Source organism: Canis lupus, chromosome 36 (assembly GCF_003254725.2).
Source record: "Canis lupus dingo isolate Sandy chromosome 36, ASM325472v2, whole genome shotgun sequence".
NCBI classification, from domain to species: Eukaryota; Metazoa; Chordata; class Mammalia; order Carnivora; family Canidae; genus Canis; species Canis lupus.
In genome coordinates this window covers 11,910,613-11,923,207 of record NC_064278.1, presented here as the reverse complement: position 1 = coordinate 11,923,207, position 12,595 = coordinate 11,910,613, and positions in this window count along the sequence as shown.

Below are 12,595 nucleotides of genomic sequence, written 5' to 3'. Positions count from 1 at the left end.
TCTCCAGGAAGAGCCTTACTCAAAGCTTCATGGTGCACCTCAACAGACTTTACTTCAGTTGTAACATTGACTGGAGCAAAGGTGACCACCATGCCAGGCTTAAAAACACCAGTCTCCACTCGACCCACTGGGACAGTACCAATACCACCAATTTTGTAGACGTCTTGGAGAGGCAGATGCAAGGGCTTATCAGTTGGACGAGTTGGTGGCAGAATGCAATCCAGGGCTTCAAGCAGTGTGGTTCCGCTGGCATTCCCATCTTTACGGGTGACCTTCCATCCCTTGAACCAAGGCATGTTAGCACTTGGCTCCAGCATGTTGTCACCATTCCAACCAGAAATTGGCACAAATGCTACTGTGTCAGGGTTGTAGCCAATTTTCTTAATGTAGGTGATCACTTCCTTAACGATTTCCTCGTATCTCTTCTGGCTGTAGGGTGGTTCAGTGGAATCCATTTTGTTAACACCAACAATTAGTTGTTTTACACCCAGTGTGTAAGCCAGAAGGGCATGCTCACGGGTCTGCCCATTCTTGGAGATACCTGCTTCAAATTCACCAACACCAGCAGTAACAATCAGGACAGCACAGTCAGCCTGAGATGTGCCTGTAATCATGTTTTTGATAAAGTCTCTGTGTCCTGGGGCATCAATGATGGTCACATAATACTTGCTGGTCTCGAATTTCCACAGGGAGATATCAATGGTGATACCACGTTCACGTTCAGCTTTCAGTTTATCCAAGACCCAGGCATACTTGAAGGAGCCTTTTCCCATCTCAGCAGCCTCCTTTTCAAATTTTTCGATAGTTCTTTTGTTGATCCCATCATATTTGTAGATCAGATGGCCAGTAGGGGTAGACTTGCCCGAATCTACATGTCCAATGACGACGATGTTGATGTGAGTCTTTTCCTTTCCCATTTTGGTTTAGGTTTAGTGGTGGTTTTCACGACACCTGTGTTCTGGTGGCAAACCCATTGCAAAAAAGTACCATTTCTATTTAGATGTTACCTTTATTTCATATTTTTTTCCAAGTCATTTGACACAAAGGCAATATAGAACGGTAGTTAAGAATGTAGACTGTTGATTGAGGATTCAGATCTTGGCTCTACTATTTATAAATATTACACAATTTGCTTAACTTACATACTTTGGTTTTCTCATATATAAAATGGAAATACACATAATAACTATATTAAAATGTAGTTGTAACTATTCAATAAGTAATGAAAAAGCATTTAGAATATAGTTTGGCCAATGGATACAATTTTAATAAATATTCAATAAAAATTATCTGGAGGCACCTGGGTGGCTCAGTTAGTTAAGCATCTGCCTTTGACTCAAGCCCAATCCATGGGGTCCTGGGATGGAGCCCTGATTGGGTGGGGCTCTCTGCTCAGTGGGGAGCCTGCTTCTCCCTCTGCCCCTCCCCTGTTCATGCTCATTCTCTCAAATAAATAAAATCTTTAAAAAAATTATCTGTAAAAAAAGCTATAAACTTTCATTTATAAGAATGAACTTAGGGTGCCTGGGTGGCTCAGTTGGTTAAGCATCTGCCTTTGGCTCAGATCATGATCCTCGGTTCCTGGGATGCAGACTTGCATTGGGCTCCCTGATGAGCAGGGAGCCTGCTTCTCTCTCTCTCTTTCTGTCCCTTCTCCTACTTGTGCTCACTTGCTCTATCTCAAATAAATAAAAAAATAAAAAAGTAAAAGAGAAAGAACTTATAAAGAACTTTGGGTTCTTTAGATCATAAATGAGAAGGTCTAATAAATTTACAATAATTTACCTAAACCAAAAAGGTACTAATTTGTCTAGGACAGAGCTAATTCTGTTGATTTTAAATCAGAAATATTTTTGTAGCAAGGATGTAAAGCATCCATTCAAGCTTTTGATTTTATGATTATAAAATACCCTTTCTGTGTTTCACTCAATTCCCAAATTCTTCCCACAAGTAAAGCCTATATCACAAGGAATTATCCTATTGGAAGGACAAAATAATTATAAACAACTGATATGTATATAGGATGCAACAATGAACAAAATGTTTTCCTCATAACTTCTCTTGCTTTTGATTCTTAGAGATCTTTATTACCCTCATATTAAAGGTAAAGAACATAAGTTAATAAAAATTAAGTGAAAGTTTTATTAAAAGCTGTCTTTTCTGCCTCTATGATCTTATCTCTTCATTTTACTCTTTTTAGGGACCAAATAGCAGTTTGGTCAGGTACTTTGATGGATTTATGATTGTTCTTTTGCTTAAAATAAATCAATAAATGGGATTTTTGCTTCTTACTAATACTAGTGAATTAATATATAAAAGACCAACTGACCTCCTGAGACAGGAAACTAAAAAGCTGGATAAAATCTTCAACTAAATAAAATTGATTAAAAGAAATTAGCTAGAGCCATCAAGACATTAACTACCTGAGGGTTGAAAATCAAGAAAAGGGAAACAGAGGTGAGCACATTATTTGAGACATCTTTTCATGTATTTGCAGCAGGCAACTAAGGCTGAGAAGCCAAGTAAAAGAGGGTGAGTAGGAAGCGTTGTTAAGAAGCTGAGGATCTTATTAGTTTTTTTTTTTTTTTTTTTTTTTTTTTTTTGAGAGACAGCGAGCAAGTGTGGAGGTAGGCAGAGGGAGAGAATTGAATCTCAAGCAGGCTCCATGCCCAGGACACAGCCTGCCAAAGGGCTCCATCTCACAACCCTGAGATCATGACCTAAGCCAAAATCAAGACTTAGATGCTTAACCAACTGAGCTACCTAGGTGCCCCTAAACCTTTTGTTAATACAGAGCAGAGAAGACAAAATTTGTCATTCACAGACACTACAGAAATGGGTCACTGATAATCACAGAAAGTTTGTAGTTTGAACCTTAACAATTAAGAATAAGGATATATTAGAAATAAACTTATAGCTCTGTCCTTACAAAGATTAAAACCTAATTGTAAATCAGTAGAATCCCTGATTGAATTAGGTGATCACCCTTTACCTCAACTCCTTGCCAAGAGCAAAAATAATTCTCTTTAAGGAAGATAACACCTTAGGATGTAGATAACTGCCTCACTGTCATGCCTTAAGCTTTAGGAATTTTCTGCAAGATATAAAGCTACTGTCATTAATTTAAAGAAAGACTTCAAAAAGCTCATTTATGCCTATTCTAGAGCTATTCAAGAAGTATTATGAGAAACAAACAGCAAATAAATATAAATAGTTCTCATAGAACAAATAAAGCCAACTGTTGTTTGGACAGTAGATTTAATGGTCAGGAAAAACCATGAGATGTATAAGAACACCAACCCTTCCATTTTGAAGCATTTTTGTCATTATAGCTTTCATAATCAGCTGCATAGAATCCCAGGAAAACTACTGCCACTCCAAAAAGAAAGCTTAAAAGCTTTTTAAGAGTTGATCTTTTCATTGTCAAACTTTCTTGATATGGAGAGTTTTCTTTCTGAATTAATACTGAGTTCACTCAGATAAAATAATGCTAAGAAGCAGCCACCATCCCAAGGCCTGGGGAAACAAAAGACTGAGAAGTAAAGCTACAGGATATCAAAGGAGGATCCCACAAAGCTGATTCCAAGAGTTCTAAAGAACCAGAACCTCTAAGCTACTGCTCTTATGGGATCCTGCAGGACTGACTGAATGAGCTGGAGATAGAGGGAAAGATGGGGGAAGAGGAAGGGGGAGATGAAAGGGGAGAAGGGGAGAGGGGAGAAGAGAGAGGGGTGGAGGGGAGAGAGAGAGAGAAAGAGATAGGAAGAGAGAGATTTCTAAAGCCATCACCATGAACCTGTGAAACCACTGTCTTGTGATATAATGATTCAAGTGCCTTTTTTCTTCCTGGGAAGATAGACGCTCACCAACAGGAACTGGGTTTTCCAGACTATGACCACATTGGTAAGATTCATTTCACTATTGCCTTCCTTGCCTTCCTCCATTTCATAATCTATTAGTATAAATTGTCTATGCAATATATACAAACTGTCACATGTATATAGATCCCCATTTTATGTCTATGTACCATAAACACTTATTTCTGACCCATTAAAACAAAAGAAAAAATTCAACATTTGTATTGATAGAAAAGGGTTTATCTAACAATTTCAACCATTGTTGAACCATCAACCATTCAACCAGTTATGGCATAATCAATGAGAAGCAATTAGAAAAGCACAATCAAAGGCAACCCAGTTTTCAGAACATCAATACACCCCTCTTCACATAGAGCTATTTAATATTATTTTTCAAACTATATACAACACAAAAATACAGTGACTGTTTCACATTTTTAAGTGACAAGATACATTTTTATTTTCAAAAAAGCTATTTCTAGACAGTAGGTATACTACTAGGTAGGTATTATTAAAAACACAGTTCAGAGTTGACACAGAGGCTTGAAAATTAGAATGGATCAAAATATATTCCAAATAGGCTCTTACCACACATTATTAATGGATAGGACAAAAAAAGTGGACATATTTCCATCATGCAGCAAACCTGGTACAAGTAGGCTATCAATAAATATCAGCAAACCAATGAATCACTATACTGTACACTGAGACTAATACTACATTTTTCATGGTGTCCTAGTTTTTAGAAATATATGGAACATTGCAACAATCAGAAAAGACTGAAATTCATGACTGTCATTTTTACATTTATAAAAGTAAGATTTTCCTCTTTGTTAAAAGTAAAAATTAGCCAGAAAGTGCTAAATAAATAATAAACATAATTTTAAAAAATTACAGGGAAACATGAAGGTTAAGGTAGAAAAAATACTCATTTTCTAAAATTATTTTTGTATTATAGCTATCTTGTCAATAAAAAAACTAAAAAGATATCTTTAGCCTAGCAGAAACCTTAGCAGGGCTAGCATCTCAGCCAAACATGAAAACAATATAGAGTGTTTTAAGAAAATGAATTCAGGGAGGCAGGACCCAAAGGATAAAGCTCCCTGTTATCACACATCATTTAACATCAGGGATTCTAGTACTTAAACTGCCCTTCTAGAATATGCAGACTCAGGACTGTTCTGATTTGATAAGGTGTGGAAGCTATGACAGTGCAAATGTTGAGGCAATTTAGTCAAGAGTCAGAACCATATTAGACATAGATAAAGATATAGCTAACAGGAACTTCATTACAGCGATTGGTTCACATGATTATGGAAGCTAATCCATAATCTGCAAACTGGAAAGCCAGAGGTGTGTGAAATCCTCTGAATCAGGAGTGCCAATATTGTTAATTCAAGTCCAAAGGCCCAAGTACTGGGGCCCAATGGTCTAAGTCCTGGTTAAAGTCAGAAGGTCCAAGAAGTACTCATGTTTGAGAGCAGAAGATGGGTGTCTCAGCTCAAACAGATAGAGCAAAATTGTACTTTCTCCACTTTTTGTTCTGCTCAAGCCTTCAGCAGATTAGATCTACAAATTCAAATGCTAATCTCTTCCTGAGACTAAACACACCCAGAAACAAAGTTTTATCAGCTATCTGGGCATTCCTTAGTTTGCTCAAGTTAACACAAAATTAACCAACACAAATACCAACTCCTCTTTTTTATTTATAATACGCAAATAACCAAATCATCCATCCTACCTGTTCTAGAACTCTCTCTCATTGCATATTCAGTATGATGACTGAATCACCATGTGAACTGTTCAAATATTACAGGGAAATGTCAACAAAACAAAACAAAGTGGGTTACTCAAAGTAGCTTTGAGTTGGCTTCCTGTACTCTTCTCCCTGTCTCCAAAGAGAAAAGATACATTTAAATAGTCTTCATTGTAAAATATTTTTGTGAAAGGAAAATCCATTCACTTTATAGAAAAGCAGCCATGATATAAAATGACTGGACATACCCATAGTTAAAAGAACTGTGGAAATGTACAAGAGAAGGGTACTTAAAGATAGAGAAGTTATCAAAAGATTCAGAATGGTTTTCTGGAGAAGCATCATTAAGGAGATTTTTTGTTTGTTTTTGCCTAGTTTTACTTAGGAGGAAGTCCATCAGAATCTTCAGAGTGGTTTATAAAAGAAGGGCTGGCTGGCTCAGTTTGAAAAAGCTCTCTAAGTCTGATATGCCCAAATTGGACGGTAGCCAGAGTTGGGATAGAAGACTATTTCCTTCATTTTGACAGATGTCCAGACACCTCATTCCATCAAACTACCCTAAGGCCTGTAGAGAAGCAATCTGGAGTGTCAGATACCATAATTAGATCCTTTACATCATTAACTCATTTAACTTTCTTTTATCTATTTCTCATGAAAAAAACTCAGAAGTAATAAGTAAATTTTAGTTAAAGAAGTCATTCATTTGCTCTATCTTGAGTTTCCACTGTAGTTTAATATTTATTCTTTCTTATTGAAGATGAGTATATGATCTTCCTTAAAATATATTTTCAAAGTTGCCCACTGTCCTTAAGCCAATAATTATTGAAATATGTACGCATATTTCTCTAACATCACATCAGAGAACTACAGGCTGTATATAATTCCTTAAGGGTGACAGCCTACGCCCCAAACTGTCCTGTAATTCAACAAATACCAGCAACACAAATTGTGTGAAGCCAATAAGTTACAGTAACATTCTTTTGTGGTATTGCTAGCAGAGCTTTCACCCAGAGGAGCCCTGCCTGTGGTTTCAAAATTCTGGTTATATGCTTTATTACAGTTACGGAAAGGAAAAAAAAATAATAAGACAAAACAGAAGAGAAAACAGTTCTACACTACTGCACCTCACCCAGGGTTAATTAGAATGCTCTCCTTTGGCCCTTTGAGGCTTCAGGTTGTGACAAACAGAATGCATCCCAAGCAACAAACACCAAAAATTAATATGCCCTCTGCAAAGGCCGTAGCTTTAAATGAAGTCAACCATCATCAGATGTTTGCCACAAATAATGCACCTACAAATGTTATTAACATTGCAACCTGCTTGACATAGCTAGTCATTGTCAACCTAAAGAAAATAAAACATAAAATGAAAACATTTTCTTGTCAGGGTCAGGCTATCGTCATTAATTTTATTCTTCACTACTGTGGGTTTTTTGTTGTTGTTGTTGTTGTTTTGTTGTAGATTTTTTGCCCCGTAGGAGGCTGTTAGCAGTTAACTCTCCAATTACCTTACTGATCTGTAGAGAACAAAAGAATTTTAAACTAAAGAGTTATTTCAATAACGGTAATTAAAAAGACGCTATAGCAGTGCCTGGTTGGCTCAGTCTGATAAGTGTCTAACTCTTGGTGTTGGCTCAGGTCCTGATCTCAGAGGCCTGAGATAGAGCACGCTTCAGGCTCTGTACTCAGCAAGGAGTTGGCTTGAGATTTTTTTCTCCCTCTCTCCCCACTTGTGTGTTCTTGTGCTTCCTCACACTCTCTCTAAAATAAATAAATCTTAAAAAAAAATAAAAAAAGACAGTACACAGATGTGTTGGCATTATGTACTTGAAACACATACTCAAAAGAATACACAAAAGGAAACAAAATCTAGTGACTTGCGGTCCCTAAAGAAATACCCATTCTTTTGGAAACTTTATCTAAACAAATATTTCTGAAAGTAAAGAAATAGTCTTGTAGCAAGTGTTTTTTTAGGAGACTATTGGTAATTCGAAGACAGACTGAATCATTTTAAAATACAGAAAGATGCCATTTAAATTCTAGGATCAAGAACAACCTACAACATTTATAAGAACACTTTCTATCATTAATTATTTAATGCATAAATGTGTGTCAAATTTCTTAACTTCCTTTAAATTTTAAAAATAAAACTGCTTTATCAAGAAATGTCACCTGAATAATACAATGCTGATTTATACGGGCAATGCTTCATCACCACCTTAGATATCATTCTGCAGGTAGTGGGCAAATAGAGAATGGAAGGAAATCTTTTCTTCCTTTTTTTGTAGCGTTAAAAAGAAAATCATGGGTCCCAAGTGGTGTCATTTAGGCCAGGTCAAGTCATTAAACTGGGACTTAATACCTAACCTAACTGCAGAATCAACCTCCCTCAGGAACATTAAGTCTTAACTCGTCATTCAGGAATTTTCTGATCAGTACCAATGAGGTAATCGGTCACATGGGCCTTCTCCATCCCTCAAAGATGTGGTACCTTCCTACTGTGCTGCCACCACCCCCACCCCTAGGTCAAGGAAAGGTGGCTTTGCCTGGAACAATCCCGTCTTTCCCTTTGCTAGTCACTTTCTTGCCCTGCCCTCTTTCCTATAAAAATCTTCTGTTTTGCACAACTTTTCAGAGCTCCCCTCTGCTACATGGGATACTGGTTGATTTATGAATAATTTAGTAAAGCCAGTTAGAACTTCAAGTTTACTCAGTTGAATTTTTATTATTTAACAGTAGTCAGAAGGGAGTCAGAAAATCACCTTGGAATCACTTAAAAACAGTTACTCTGAAAGAGAATATACAGGTTCCAAAATGACCTAAGAAGGACAAGTCATGCGCAGCCAAACCAGCTTCCTAAAAGGATGGGAGGAGTGTAAGTATTATCACTTCCTCAGAAGAGATCCTTTAAAGAGGAGAGGGGATAGAGATTTTGGATGTCAGTGATAGCCTATTCCTGAGCCAGTCTGTGTTTCTGGTCAAACTTGATCCTTAGGAGGCTTTACATGGGAATAGATACTGAGCTCTGCCATTTGGGGAGTGCCTGCTTAGTGCAGTCCTTGTCACCTGGAACATGGAGGAGTCCGATCATGCTGACGCACCAAACAATGGGATCTGTGCAGTTCTGCATAGGATATGACAATCACATGATGTGATTAAAAACAGAATAAAAAAAAAACAGAATAAAAAAAAGAATTACCATGCACTGCAAATTAAAGTGTAAAAATTATTTCTTGAAACCAAAGGGGAACAGAATTTGCTGCCCCAAAATAGGTCTCTTTGGCAAAAGGATTATTTTAGACTGATTATTTTTTTAAGACAAACAGTACATACAGGAAAAGCTCTTACAGACTCAGTGGAAGTTACGCTTTTGTAAGAAACATTTACATTTATAATGGAAATCTCCATTTATTAGGATGACCTCCCCTCTGTACCAGGAAGAGAAGATGACTAAATTTCTAAAAACTCCTTTCAACGGAGAAGTCAACTACTAAAATCTGTATAACAACCTTATTTACTGTTCTTTTCCTAATAACCTCTCTGAACTAGCCTCACCTACTCCCAGTATTTTCTTTTGTCTTTAGCTGCAGATGTTATTTAAAGTGTTAGCTTGGGCCATTTCAAAAAGTTTTTCAGTTTTACTGGGTCTCTACTACGTATATAGAAAATACATGTTATTAAACTTCTGTGTGTTTTTCTCCTGTTAATCTTTTATTATAAGGGTGTCTCAGCCAGGAACTTAGAGAGGGAAAATTATTTTTCTTTCTCCACAAAACTTCTATATTAGCTTGTATATGTCTATTCAGAGATGATGAAAAATATAAAAAATGCTGCTCTGCTTGATATATTGAGAAGCAGAACTGCTGGGTATTTATATATTCAGCTTTACTGCAGAACACAAAATTGTTCTTCAAAGCTATATTCTTACATGCTTATATCTTCCTCCACTATCAGTACCGCACAAGAGATTTGATTTCCCCATTTCCTTGCTTACACTTGGAACTATCAGACTTCTTTAGATTTGCGAAACAGAATAGTGTTAGTTTTTAGTTGTTTTGTCTTTCTGTAATTTCTGAGAATTGAATAGTTTTCTATGTCAATATTGACAGTATGTGATTTTTCTTTTTGAAGTGCTTGTTTACATTTTCACCCATTTTTATATCAAATGTTTTTCCTTAATGGTATGTAGTTGTTTTAAAAGCATATATTCTGGATACTAATTCTCTCTCAGATATATGCACTGAAATACTCCCTCTCAATCTGGTCTTTTCAAGTTCTTCTCACTTTGTTGGTAGCATCTCTTCTTACACAGATCTTATTTAATATACTAATCTATCTTTTACAATTTGCTCATATTGTGTCACTCTTTAGCTGGGTATTAAAGTTAAAAAAAACCTATATTCTAATCGTTTCAATTGCTACTTCTTCCTATTTTTGTCTTTTTATAGCATTTATTTTGTGGATGATTTGAGATTGAGATCTGATTTTAGTTATTTTATGGATAGCCAATTGTCATAGTAACATATATTGGACAGCCATTCTTTCTCCAATACATGTTGCCACTTCTACCATTGACTAAGTTTTCAAATGTGTGGATTCAGTGTGAATACATGGAATTGAAAAGGATTATCTTTAACTTTCAACCTGGCTTACAGCAGTATTAGGACTTGACCCTTCACCACCAATCTGAAGTCCAAGTTTCCAAATTATGGCCTCTTTCTACTGAAAGATTCTGGTGTCTAGCTAATTCTGTGGTTTGGAAGAACTCTGGTCCTAGAATATTTTATTACTGTCAGAAAGCAGAGATACTTTTATGAATTATGGGGTGGTAGTAAATCAAAACAAAACAAAACAATCCATACAACTTGATGGGGCTCATATTGTTCCAGCTGTGACAATCTGAGCCACTACAATCACAATCTTCATTAATAGTATGAATCATGAAAATATATTGAGCTTGTGAAATGTTATTCATTTATTATCATATGGAAGGAAATAACTAATATAAATTATAAGAAGTTTTAGCTATACAAAACATGGATATATATTAAAGGATAGGTTTTGGATTTTAGTCATTTCAATAAATATAGCCAATGGTAATACACATCGGAAATAGCACTAGCTAATAACATTAATTAATAATATCAATGTTAATACACATAGGCATTTTGATTCTACTAAGTGTAGGTCTTTTTCAAGTAGATGCCATGCCCAGCATAGAACCCAATGCAGGGCTTGAATTCATGACCCTGAAATTGAGACCTGAGCTGAGATCAAGAATTAGATGCTTAAATGAGTGAAGCACCCAAGTGCTCCTAAGTGTATGTCTTTTTATAAGGAATAGGTTATATACCATTTTCTGTGTAAGTATAAGTAAACACAATAAACTATGTAAGGCAAAGTATCCTGCAAAACTAGCAAATGCTCATCACCAATAGTCTCATTATAGCTAGGTGGATAAGAATTCAATATTATATTCTAAAATTGTTAATTAGACAAATATTCTGAGTAGGACATAAGAAAATGATTCTGTGAAGTTAACTTAAGACGTTAATTCTGTGGATGACTACCGATGTGTAACAACACTAATAATGCATTCCTAACATTTTAATAATGCTAAGTAAATAGACAAATATTATGCAATAATAATCCCACAGGATATGTAATGTTGGACAATGAAATCATACATATACAATGTACACTTTAGAGAAAAGATACAAAGTTAATATATGTAATAATTCAAATAAAAATAAAGAAGTCTTATCAATATACACAGGAAGCCAGATCTGAAGAGAGGTGAAGATCTGACTCACTGTTAAAGAGGCAACCAGATCCCAAGACTCAACAAAGAATCTATCTATTGATAATCCAGATTTGTAACTTAGATGGGGCTGGGACAATGTTTTTTGTTCTTCCTTTTTGGTCTGTAAAGATTATTTGAATGCATGAACTATATTAAAATATTTTTGTTCTGAAGCCATTTGATATTGTGTTACAATATCAAAATAAACAGTATTGTTATAACCCTAGGAAAGCATAAAAATGGAGTATAGAAAAATAAGTAAAAGGCATCCAAACTGTAAAGGAAGAAGTAAAACTGTCACTATTTGTAGAATGACATAATAATGTACATAGAAAATTTTGAAAGACTATCAAGAAACTTAGAACTAATAAATGAATTCAGTAAAGTTCTAAGATATAAAAATCGATATGCAAAAATCTATTGTCTTTCTATATACAGATAACTAACAGAAAGAGAAATTCTAGAAATCTCATTTACAGTTCCAACAAAAAGAATAAGATACCAAAGAATAAATTTAACCAAGCAAATGAAAAAAACCCATATATTGAAAGCTATAAAACATCAATTAATGAAATTAAAGATGATACAAGTAAATGTAGAGATATTTCATGCTTATGGATTGAATGATTCCATATTGTTACGATGTTCATACTATCCAAAACAATCCAAATTCAATGCAAGCCATGTCATTATTCCAATAACATTTTTTAGAGAAGCTGAACAAACAATTCTAAAGTTTGCATGGAACCACAAAAAACTACAAATACTCAAGGCAATTCTGAGAAAGAAGAGGAAAGCTAGAGACATCAGGCTCCCTGATTTCAAACTATACAACACAGCTATAGTAATTAAAGTGGTATGGTATCAGCATATAGATCGATGGAACAGAACAGAGAGCCCAGAAATAAACCTACAGATAAACAATCGATTTATGACAAAAGAACCAAGAATATAAAATGGAGGAAAGGGCAGTCTCTTCAAAAAATGATGTAGGGAAAAGTGGACAGCCACTTGCAAAAGAACGAAACTTGGCCACTATCTTACACCACATGTAAAAATTAACTTCAAATGGATTAAAGACTTAAATGTAAGATCTGGAAATAACAGAACTCTTAGAAGAAAACAGGCAGTAATCTCCTTGACACGGTCTTGGTGTTACCTTTTAAAAGAAATCTGACA